The sequence below is a fragment of the Rhipicephalus microplus genome, chromosome 6, assembly GCF_043290135.1.
Source record: "Rhipicephalus microplus isolate Deutch F79 chromosome 6, USDA_Rmic, whole genome shotgun sequence".
Lineage (NCBI taxonomy): Eukaryota > Metazoa > Arthropoda > Arachnida > Ixodida > Ixodidae > Rhipicephalus > Rhipicephalus microplus.
The window spans coordinates 122,012,609-122,024,089 of record NC_134705.1 but is presented as its reverse complement, the minus strand read 5'-3'; positions in this window follow the sequence as shown (position 1 = coordinate 122,024,089).

Genomic DNA, 11,481 nt, shown 5'->3' with positions numbered 1-11,481 from the left:
AAATCAAGAGAAAAAAACGGACTTTGGCCGGGCAGGTAGCACGTAGGCAGAATAACCGCTGGTAAATAAGGGTAACTGACTGGATTCCCAGAGAAGGCAAACGCACAAAGGGGAGAAAGAGAATTAGGTGGGTTGAAAAGAAAAAAATTTCCGCAGGTATAACGGGACAACTGAAAGCACAAGACCGAAAGAATTGGCGAATCGTGGGAGAAGCATTTGTTCTGCAGTGGGCGTAGTAAGGCCAATCATGATTGTTTTCGGTAGTCATTCTCAGTTTTATCCATGAAATTTTTATAGTAACAAGGTATTAGAAATTGCCAGTCTGCCTGACTTCTGCATTCTATGTTGACTGTTAATCACGTCTCAAGATCATAGTGGCATGACAGCATCAGCACTCTCTGACGCAACCTTGCGAAGACCATGAAGATGCATGTGCCCCAGCAGTGTCACACCTCCTGACCGGCAAACAATCTAGGGGTGCTAGGAAGATCTCGCATTTGTTGGCCGGGGTGTACCCCTCATGACTCGCAAAGTCGCATGAAATGCAAGCACCTTTTCCGGCTGTGCAAACGAAAAAAGATGGTTTGCGTCTTGCTCACTCCGATCACTCCTATAGCCACCGTCTTCATTTCTACAGCTCGTTTGGGACGTTGTCAATGTCGTCGAAGACTGCGTGTCGGTACTATAATGGGAATCGGCCAGAGTCTTTGAAGCTTGCTAGCCAAGGATGGCATTGGCAGGCATATCCAACTATCCTACCCTAACGGCCACTAAGTCCGGTACTCGACCAATTAAGGGTACCTACTGGAGGCAAACTAATTCGCCGAAATATGTTAGAAAATCGGGAAGAAAACTTCAAAAACTTTCATTTGTATAGCGTAAGCCAGTGACAATTCCACTGACTTGGCCATGTTTTTTTTTTCACTGTTATCGACAAATTAGCAATCTTGAGACCCTTCGCCGTACCGCTTGCCGTAGAACCGCTTGCGGCCCACCTTCTCTTCTTCCGTGAAAGACAGTCGTACTAGCGGGCCTCCAGCCAAATTGTGTGTACCCTTTGTAGGTGAGTATAAGCACTACGCGTAACATTTATTATATTTTCGTTTTATTTTGCATAATAATATGTTTCATTAAGCTGCGATATTATACTAGTGAAAAAAGTTACGAGGTTCTTGATGCTTGCGGAGTGGAACAGGGACACTATTATAGGCCTGTATTGTCACGGAGGGCGAAATATCCGGCCACATACGCAGGGACAGACATGTCAACGGAAGTACGCGAGCATGAGTATATTTTCTTTGTCTGGAGCGGCTCATTTTTCTCGCAGAGTAGATTATGATGTACTCTAACTTGTCAACTACTTTTTTAAACAGATTTGGGACAGATTTAGTTAAGTGTACGCAGAAGCCTTGTACACTTATTATGCTATGGAAGGCCGAGTCCACTCAGCCTGCCTTAGGCTTAATCTGCAAAGATGTTACGTACACTCAACTAAATCTGTCTTATGTCTCATGCTTACGTCTGTCCGTTCACGTCTCGCATGCTTAATGTGTGTCCCAACTAATTCTGTTCAACAAATCCTTTTTTCCTTGAAAGAAAGGAATGCTGCCAAGCAGTGTAAAATAACAGGTTTGTATTGTGGGCAGTTCTTGCTTCATAAGTAGAGATGCGGTATAGATCTTGTGGACGAGACATATTGGGCTATATTATGGTAGAGCGCAAGCTATCTCTTGCTACATTGTACTATTTCTCTCACAATTGATGTTCAACGAATTAAAGAACCGTTTTAATATGTGACTCCCTTCACCGTGAGCACGCAATAAATTTCTATATTTTGAGCATGCGAAAAAAGTTGTGGTAACATAATCTAAAATCGTAGACATCATGCAGGCAAAGAAAAAAACATCGTATTTTATTCCCTCATAATGTCAGCGTCCGAAAGAGTTAACCTTAGGTAATGGGTGGTGTCGCTGGTGTCGTCTCCTCAGCACATACACCGACTTAAAAATGAGAGCATCAATTGACGTTAAAGTGAATTACAACCACTTCATCTGTATGCTATGAGAAGAAATGAATCACTCAGGTTATTTTGATAGCTGAAGATAATTTTACTTACATACTTTTGTAGTGCAAAAACATTGTGGAGCATGTGACAATATTAGTAATGAATACGATATAATTAAGTAATTATCGTCTCTCAAAGAATGACGTAAAACTGTAATGCAGAGCAGTCCGTTCCCTTTAAAGTACCTTCATGGGTGTTAGCACGCATTTTAATTGAGGTTATTCTACAAAATGTCATCCGGCTTACAAAACACCTCTTGGTTTAAAGGCCAAATTAGTTTTTGTGGATTATCGACATCATGTATATTTTACGCGTTCAAAAAACTACGAAATTAATTTCGTACTATGATTTGTTAGAAAATGACAGAAATCATGCACCACAATTTTTTTAAATATAACGCCATCACGGAACTTAGTAATTGGTATTTCAGCGCACTCACGTTGCCATATTTCGACGAAAAGTGCTCACTACGTAAATTATGCAATTGCATTGTTCTCAAACTTTGCCAGCTAAGAGGTGAAATAAGTATCTCTAATTTGCACACGCAAAACAGCCAAAAATGTGCGCACATATCTGTTTCAGAGGTTGATAGAGAAACCTTGACCAGATTTCCAAGCACTTGTATACTCAGACAGCACATGCATGGCTGAAATACGTGGCGCAAGTTTTACAAAGAGAAATTTAAAAAAAGACGAGACAGAAAGACCTGTCAAACATGTGCCACGTATTTCAGCATAATATGTACCAACTAGCCCAGCATAACGTACTGTTAAGCACATGCGTATGTGCACCTTTTCTCATTCGTGTGTTTTGGAAGACTTCACTTTCTTAAAAATATGAATTAGCGTAATAAAGAAATGGCCACATTGGCGTAGCAGCACGGATACTAAAACTAAATGCGTAAGCTACGTTAGTCACTTTGAACACAGCTTAGGTATACACTAGAGCAAACAAGGTTGAGAACAGACCTCACAATGGAAATCGACGTTGAAGCACCAAGAAACAAGGACCGGAAAGAAAGGAGAGGAAGGACGAGTCCCCCACACAAAATCACTTTCGTAAGACACCAGACTTATGCAGTAGATTACATTCGCCCTCCAACAAGTTCAGTGAAGGTTGAAATTCACACGCATTGCCTTTCTGTTTTATCTAAAAAATTTCAGATGTTAGAACAAATAACAAGGGAAATATTCGAAGCGTCATTGATGAAAGGAAAAGGCGATGCGTGCACAAGCCAACGTTCAATGAGACTGCTGGAGTGGGAATGTAATCTACTAGATGTAAAAGTCTGGTGTTTCATCAAAGTGTGTGTGTGTGTCTGTGTGCGTGCGTGCGCGTCGGGGGGGGGGGATTGGTTATTTGCGAACAGTCTGCGCAAGTTTGTACGCATCTACGCCATCTATAATAAGGTATATCGTTTTTCTTTTGTTTGATGTAATACAATCAGTTTCAAAAAACGCTAATTCTCTCAGCTCTTTTTTTCAGCTCCTTGTCTATTGGCACTTCCATGTTGGTTCCTAATGCCTTACGAACTCGGCCAAGCCTCCGTACTTCTAGACCTGACAAAATCCGTCTGCTAGCATTGGGTTTGCTAGCAATCAATTTATGTATAATACCTCTTAGTAAAACAAAAGTAGATTGGTCACGAATATGTATTGTAAGACAGCGTCCAAGACCTTTCTTTATTCGCAGGTTGCGGAATCGAATTCCGGCTGTGGTGGCTTCATTTCCGGTGTAGGCGTAAATGCGGAAGGACCTTGTTCTCAGATTTGGGTGCACTTTAAAGAACCTCACGTGGTCGCAATTTCCAGAGCCCTCCGATTCAGTATCTCTCATAATCATATGGTGGTTTTGGGAGATTAAACCCCACATATCTATCTATCTATTCTTCTTTATTGTCTCGAGTATATGCCCTGCAACACAAACCGCAACGGTTATGATGAGTATGTAAAAATGAGGAGAGGAGGAGCGTAAGTAATGCTCACACAGATCTTCCCCGGGAACTCAAGCGGCAACCTGGCAAAGACCTAGGCGAGAAAGTCGCGGCGAACTAATGGTTTCAAATGCGAAACATGAACTATCTCAGAGGCCCAGTGATGATTCTTCGAAGAACCCTGCATGTAAGCGACAAGGTAGTTTGCAGATGCTGTTCATTTACGAACAACGTAAGGTGCGAGAACGTGTTACTGAAATTTCTCACACAATGTGGTAGTACGTGCAAGCGTTCATAGTACTAGTTCATCTCCAAGGTGGAAGCTGACGTTTCGAAGAAAGCTGTCATTGCGTTGGTTGCGGTCTTGTTGACTGGCCTCCGTGTTGAGCTCAGCACGTTTTCGACCGTCATAAAACCTGAAGACTAAATGCTTTGGTGTAGTTGCGGAGGTTTTTGTAGTTACAATAAAGAAAGAGGCGTCTATGGTGAATGACGTCGCATGACCATATACGAGGAAGAAACGTGGATATTCATTGGTTCAGTGAACAGCAGTGTTGTGCGCGAACCTCACGAAGGGCAATATATTGACCCCGTTGTTGTGGTTTTGATGTTGTGTCGGTTAGAGTTCTAAAAAATGCTACTGTCTGGTTCGTAAGTCGTAGGCTGATGTAGTCTTATGAACTGTCCCACAATATTTAGAAGTTCTTCGAGAGCCATGGAAAAAAAAGAGCCTTGCGATAGAGGTTCATGAAGAAAGAAATACTAAACAGTGGCCCTGACGTTATACCTGTGAAGCCGCCGCATAACAAACACCTGCACTACCTCTTAACGGAGGAGCATGATAAACACTATTTGATTTCCGCCGAGCAACAGCTTTCAAAGCAACGTCTGTGGCAAGTCGATTCGCGAAGGCTGCTCCTTTCACCTGTTCGTTAGGAAAGCTGCGCAATGCGCAGCTGTTCTGCATACTCGGTGTCAATGGCGTGCCCTGTCTTAAGTATCTGGTGTTGTTTTTCGCGTACGTTTGCTTCATTGTTGATCACTAATGCATGGTATTTGCATGCGGAGCTCTTGGCTGTACAATCCGTTTGTTCTTACTCATTGTGTCCTATGAGATAACAGGCGAAGTTTTGTTTTTAGTGTCTTAGGCATCTTATCGCGTTTTTAGAAGTTGTGACGTTCATACAGAAGGGCAACAAAATTTTTCTTGTTGTTATCGGACTACGAGTGTATGTATTTTGTGCTTTACGTTAGTTGCGTGTTAGTTGTAAACGTGCGCACTGGGGCCCTGCTAAACTTTTTCAGAATGGTCATATAACGCTGCCGATTGGTAGTAGAGGTTCCCGACAACACGCGAGCCAACTGTTATAGCACAGCACGTGGCCTGGAGTTCACCATAAACTATAAAAGTCCGCTGAAATGGTTTTTTTTCTCTTGAAAAATGACAAAAGGCTTCAGAAACCACACGTACCAAGGCAATTTATCAGCCGTTGCCTGATTTTAACATGGCGCACTCGCTCGTTACAGAGATTGCCGCGGCAGGCAGCAACTTGTCCCCACGAGAAAGAACAATCACACTGAAAAACCACGCATTCAAAGAGAAAAACAAAACCAAAACAAAGTTCTCAAGGTCACAAGGCGTGGGTGACATAGTTTCTTAGCCCCTGCCATCCCTCCCTGCTTAGCTTCCAGCGCTTTCGTTAGAACGAGAGAAAAAAGAATGCAATCGCAGCATACGAGAAACATTTTCAATTCCATTCGCACTGAACAGAATCTTAACATTTTTGCAGCATTGAGTTCGTAAGGCAATAAATTCTTCCAGTAAATTCATTTCGTGGTTGCGTGAAAAAGTATTTGACGGCTCATTTAAAAACTCTATGTGCATAATCGCGTATGCAGTACAATGATGTCTTCTTTTTGACGTGAAGCTGCGTCAAATGGTATGTATGTTGGCGTTGCAGGAAATAGCTATTAAGCAGGCTGCTAAAATTGTGTAGTGCCATGCTGACAACATATATTGGAGCAAAAAACCACTAATCCGCCCATAGATCGCGAAATTGGGCTGCGAGAAAAGAAAAAAAAAAGGCGTTACAGCCAGAAGAACATGTAAGTCACTGGCGAGTGAGTTCGAATACGATGATGCAGGCGCTTAACGTTTTTGAATATGGCACGTACCGGTGCTTTCTGTGTTCCTGCGCAAAAACACTCCACGAACAATTTGAGCACGGGGCCCTCGGGCTGCCACGCACGAATAATTTAGGAAACGCGTGCTCGCAACACTTTACAGCGTGCAAATCCCACAATACATGCTAAGTTTACTCCGGGACTACAAATCCGCGAAGAAGCAAATCAGCGCGGAGAGCAAGCCGAGGAGCGTCTGGTCTTTTGTTCGCGCCATACCAGTTCGTTTGCACCATATATTTCACGTCACTTCCGCCGCACTTCTCGCAATGCATTGGGATACCGTAGGGTTTCTCCTCAGTCTTTCCTTCCTCTATGTCTCTGTCACTCAACAACAAGTGAGGTGCACGTTGACGCAACACATCGGCTTTTAAAGAGAAGGCGTCAACGTGCGAGGCTGAACTAGTGCGTGAAGGAGTGGTCTCGCGTATCGTGTGAGATGGTAGACAACTGTGATAGTCTAGCGGTGGCATGCTGGCGTTACGGGAATTGGTCCGACAATGTCTATTCCGACGATGACAAAAGGTGATTCAGGATATAGGAATGGTTGTAATGAGCCAGCAGCAGCTGAATTTGGTCATTTTTGTCGTTGGAAAGTAGAACAAAAAGCGACGTAATTAGACAAAAAGGTAGGAAGACCAAGTCAGAAGAAACGGTTTCTAACACCGTTGCAGATTTTCTGAAAACCTACGTGACCAGCTCATGCATTGTCAGCAGTGCTTCGAGGATATCTTTTCGCACTGAACCTGGAAGTAGTCATATATATTACAACTATAGCGCTATAGCTCATTGTTCTCCAGCTTGAACAGCTGTAGCTGACGGCGCAGTCTGGAATTAGGCGGAAAAGGCATGCCATTTAGGTCTCCGATTATACGGTGCAAGCAGGGGTCATCATGTCACCACGAGGCAAACTGAGCGTGTTGTTGAGACATGGGGACTCAGAAAGTGTAAGGAGTGACGACCTGATTGAAGAAGAAGCCGCTTAATCACCTGAGGGGCATTGATCATTCGACAGAGAGCAGCGACAGAAAACGTCGGCATCCTCATGATGTTTTCTAATCTTGCACAAAACATAAAGAGTGTATTCTTGCAAACACAGTTCCAGCGACTGACGTGTCAAAACTAATTTTTCAGTGAGGGCAACCAGAATAAGCATTATGTAAGGTAATCACAATAAAGTGGCATTCATGAAATTATGGTCAACACTTTTCAAAGGCCCAAAATACGGCGAGACATTCTTGTTATTTTATCTGCTAGTTTTGCTCTGCTGGTATGAGTGCGTGACTGGTATACGCAACTGCTCGCTCGCGTGAAGTGTCGTGGCGCTGGAGTAGAACAACACTGATTTCGTGATCACTTGCATCCATGTGCAGAAAAGTGGATGCACTCTCGTAGAGGTGACGGAGGGCGGGGTATGATGTGACCGCACGTATCAGAACTTGGAAGCACACTCGCAGACATCAGTCCAGGTGCAGGCCGTTCCGGAAGCCAGAATCCTGTGTAATGGCCCTACCATGGCAGCAAAGTTACTGATGAAGCGGTGGTAGTAAGACGCCAAGCTTAGGATACTTGGCAATTGTTCTGGATTGACTGCAAAAAGAAAACGAATCACGGCAGTAACCTTGTCATGGTCTGGTCTGAGGTCGTTTTCGCTGACAAGGTGACTCCAGACTGTGATGCGTTTGCTGGAGAAACAGCACTCCTTGGTTTGGTGCAGAATGGCAGCGTACTAAATTCGTGATAGAACTTTGTTCAAACTTTTCAGGTGCTGAGCAACTGTGGAAGAACGACTATCGATATCGTCTAGATAACATAAGAAGGTTGCATACTTCAGGCCACGTAAAACAATATCTACCATGCGCTCGAATGTGGTCATAGTGCTCCATAACCGAAAAGGCAAGCCGTTGAACTCGTAAAGCCTGTCAGGCGTTGCAAAGCATGTTTTTTCCTTGTCTGCTTTGTGCATAAGTGTTGGCCACACCCGAATTAGAGGTCGAGGCTGCACAATTACTCTGCGCATTGTACGGAGTCTAGGGCATCGTGTATACGTGGCAAATGATATACATCTTTTTTGTTATCTAAGTATTTGCTCAGTAATTAGCACAAAACGGACAGAACCGTTCTTTTTCCGGACCAATAACACAGGGACGAGCAAGAGCAAGGCGAAGGCTGCATAATGTCACGTTTGAGCATTTCGTTGACGTTGTCCACAATGCTTCGCCGTTAGGCCGAAGACACATGGCGTGGTTGGCAGCGTACAATAGAGCTGCCATTGGATTCGATGCGGGGATCTGTAGCGGACGTGTGGCCAGTACCTTAGAATGTATGTCATACGAAAAGCTGTGCTTTTAAAAAGTTCTGAAAAGTCTCTGTGTTGCTCTACAGTGAAGAAGGGACTGATGGTACCATTCAAAGCGAAACTGGCAGCATTAGAATCAGTAAAGCAGACAAAAGTGGTGATTTTGCGTGATCGAGAACCAGCGGAAATGTTCCGCATCAGGAAAGCAACTCACGGCAGGGCTCTGGAGCAGCATCACTGGCAAAGTTGGGTTCAGAGCAGTGAGCAATGCTTTACCTCATAGAATGGCACAAGGGTAGGTGCAATGGTAAGTGCCACAGGTTTGGAGCGAACAGATGCAGCAATGGACACGTCGCTGGTAATAATAGTATCTGAAGCGAGCATGATAATTTACTAATCTCCTGGCGGAATACAGCCATCATCGGCTGCAACAAAACAGTGCAGATAAAAATCGGATGAAAACAGAGCCTCTGACTTACTAATTACTCGCTGAGGACACGATACGAAAGCTGGTGCTGAAAAAAGGATATCCCATCTGAAAAAACTGCGTGAGTGCATGAAGGGAGTAAGAAAAAACAGCATGCGACGAAGGATGTCACCACTGAAAATATGCACTGTGCAATACCTGAAGGCCGACTGTGAACTCCATCCGCACAGCGATGTTCCTTCGCTCCACATTGTACGGACAATCTATTGGCGTCTTAACTTTTCTCAAGCGGGAAGAAAAGTCTGCAGTAATTGCGGAAAGTGATGTGCTTTTGTCTATCAGTGCCTGCGTCTGTAGACCTTCCACATACAACTATAAGACATTTACATCTACATACATTCACATACATCTATAGGACGAATTTGTTGCCGTTCAAAAAATTCTGCTTTCCCTTATAAAGCAGCATGCTTTAGTTTTTCTGTTGACGTTCAGGACTCAAAATATCAGGTCGAAGTGCTGAAGAGGAGCGCCGCATACGTGAAGGGGAGCCATGGCGCTGGAAGCGGAAGCAACCAAGTGGGCCGAAGTTCTGCGGAGACGGCGATCAACGTGGGCTGTTCTAGCATGGGCGGCAATCTTTTGGTCTAAACCAAAACACCATCTTGTTCAAATTCGTCGTAGTCTCGTACTTCGTCTTGCAGATGGCATCAGAAAAATCTTGAAATTTAGCCACGGATGCCGCAACAGAAGCAAGTCGCGCGCAGAGTGCGCCAGGCGTTGTAAGACTTGGCAGGTACACGCGATGCGAGTGAGTTGCACTCCTGGCACTTGTAGCTGCATTAGGGCTCGCTGGAGTGGAGGTGTCGTGGCAGCAATGGGAGCAAACTTCGTGTCAATACGGAATGCGGGCCCAGAACTGGCATACCGGTCACGGACGCCAGCTCCTTCCTGAAAAAGTCATGTCGATTGGTAACAGGTGGAATCGTACGAATATCAATATGGCGGGGTGAATCTTGTGCATGCAGTTTCTATCAAGTGATGAAGCGGATCAATGGACGCAGATCTGCAGTATAAAGGCTCGAGATAAGGTCAGATGTATACAGTTGCAACTAGGTGGTCTGAAACTCATCAAGGCGCTGACAGGTAGCGAAACCATCTGGCAATGATCTTGGGGGTTCTTCACCACAAGCGCATTAAAAGCGAGAGTCCTAATATATATGAGCAGCTGGCGCCCACGGTAATTCTTCGCCATTGAGCTGTCGACGCGGCGGCAAAGAGCTAAAGTGTCTTCTATCTAAGAAGTGTGATACTCGCTGGTGCGTTGAACACGCGCACCGAGCTTCTCTTCGCAATATCCAAGCGCACTGACGGGTTGGAATAAATATGGCAGACCTCATGTGTAAAGGCAGTCTAGTTCAGAAAATCTGTCACATCGTTAAAAAATTAGGCAGTTCCCACGTGCCTTGAGAATCGAAGTGATGCGAAGCATGCTGAATCAAGGTGGATGTGTTTTAGTCTTTTATTGAGTGAGACGTTCTTAAGTCGCGCTAAATATATTATTACGGAAAAGAAGAGACGTTGTATCGGCGAGATTGTGAATTAGATGTATTTGAAACCAGCAGTAATAGCTGACCAGTTCACCAGCGATCGAGCGGAGACAACCCTTCGTATTTCTCGTCAGACACACAGGCGCTTCGCCCCCTAGAATCTCAATTCGCATTCATGAAGCATAATCCCCGGTGGCAAAAGAGCCGCCTCAGCGCATCTAAATGTCAACGTCACTAGGAAAGTGGTAGGGCTTCAAGCGCGTAACATGCACAATATCGGTAGCCTATCGGACACATGAAGGCGATGAGGAGAGAGTACCGATTTCATATGTCACATGAGTAACCACACGAAGGACTTGGTATGGATCTGTGTAGCGAGTAAGCAGTTTTTTGATAAGCCAACTTGACGGGTCGGAGACCAGAGCAGGACTAAAAAACCGGGCGGAAAGTGCACGTCGTGGTGTCATTGGTCATAAAAACGCCGTTGCTTCTCTTGAGAGGTCAGAAAGCGAGTACGGGTGATTTCGCCTGCATGAGTGGCCCGAGTTATAGCGTCCATGGCATATTCACTGGTCGGTACTGCAGGGGACGGTATGACGGTGTCTAGAGGCAATGTTGCTTCTCGGCCTAACAGCAAAAAAAATGGAGAGTAACCGACAGTGTCATGGTACGAAAAATTATAGGCAAATGTGACTTACGGCTTCGCAAAATCCCAGTCGGTGTGGTTGGTAGAAACAAACTTAGCGAGCATGTTTGTAAGAGTTCGATTTAGACGCTCCATGAGTTTGTTGCGTTGGTTTGTGGATGGTATGATGTAGTCAGCTTATGTCTCGTTCGGCAGGACTGCAAGATGTCGGCTATGACCTTCGACAAAAAGGTGCGGCCATGGCCTGTAAGCAGCTGCCATGGGGCTCCGTGTTGCAAAATCACGTTCTTTAGGAGGAAGTCGGCGACGTCTGTGGTGCAGCTCGTTCGAAGAGCTCGTGTGATGGAATAAGGCGTGGCGTAGTCGGTGGCCACAGCTATCCA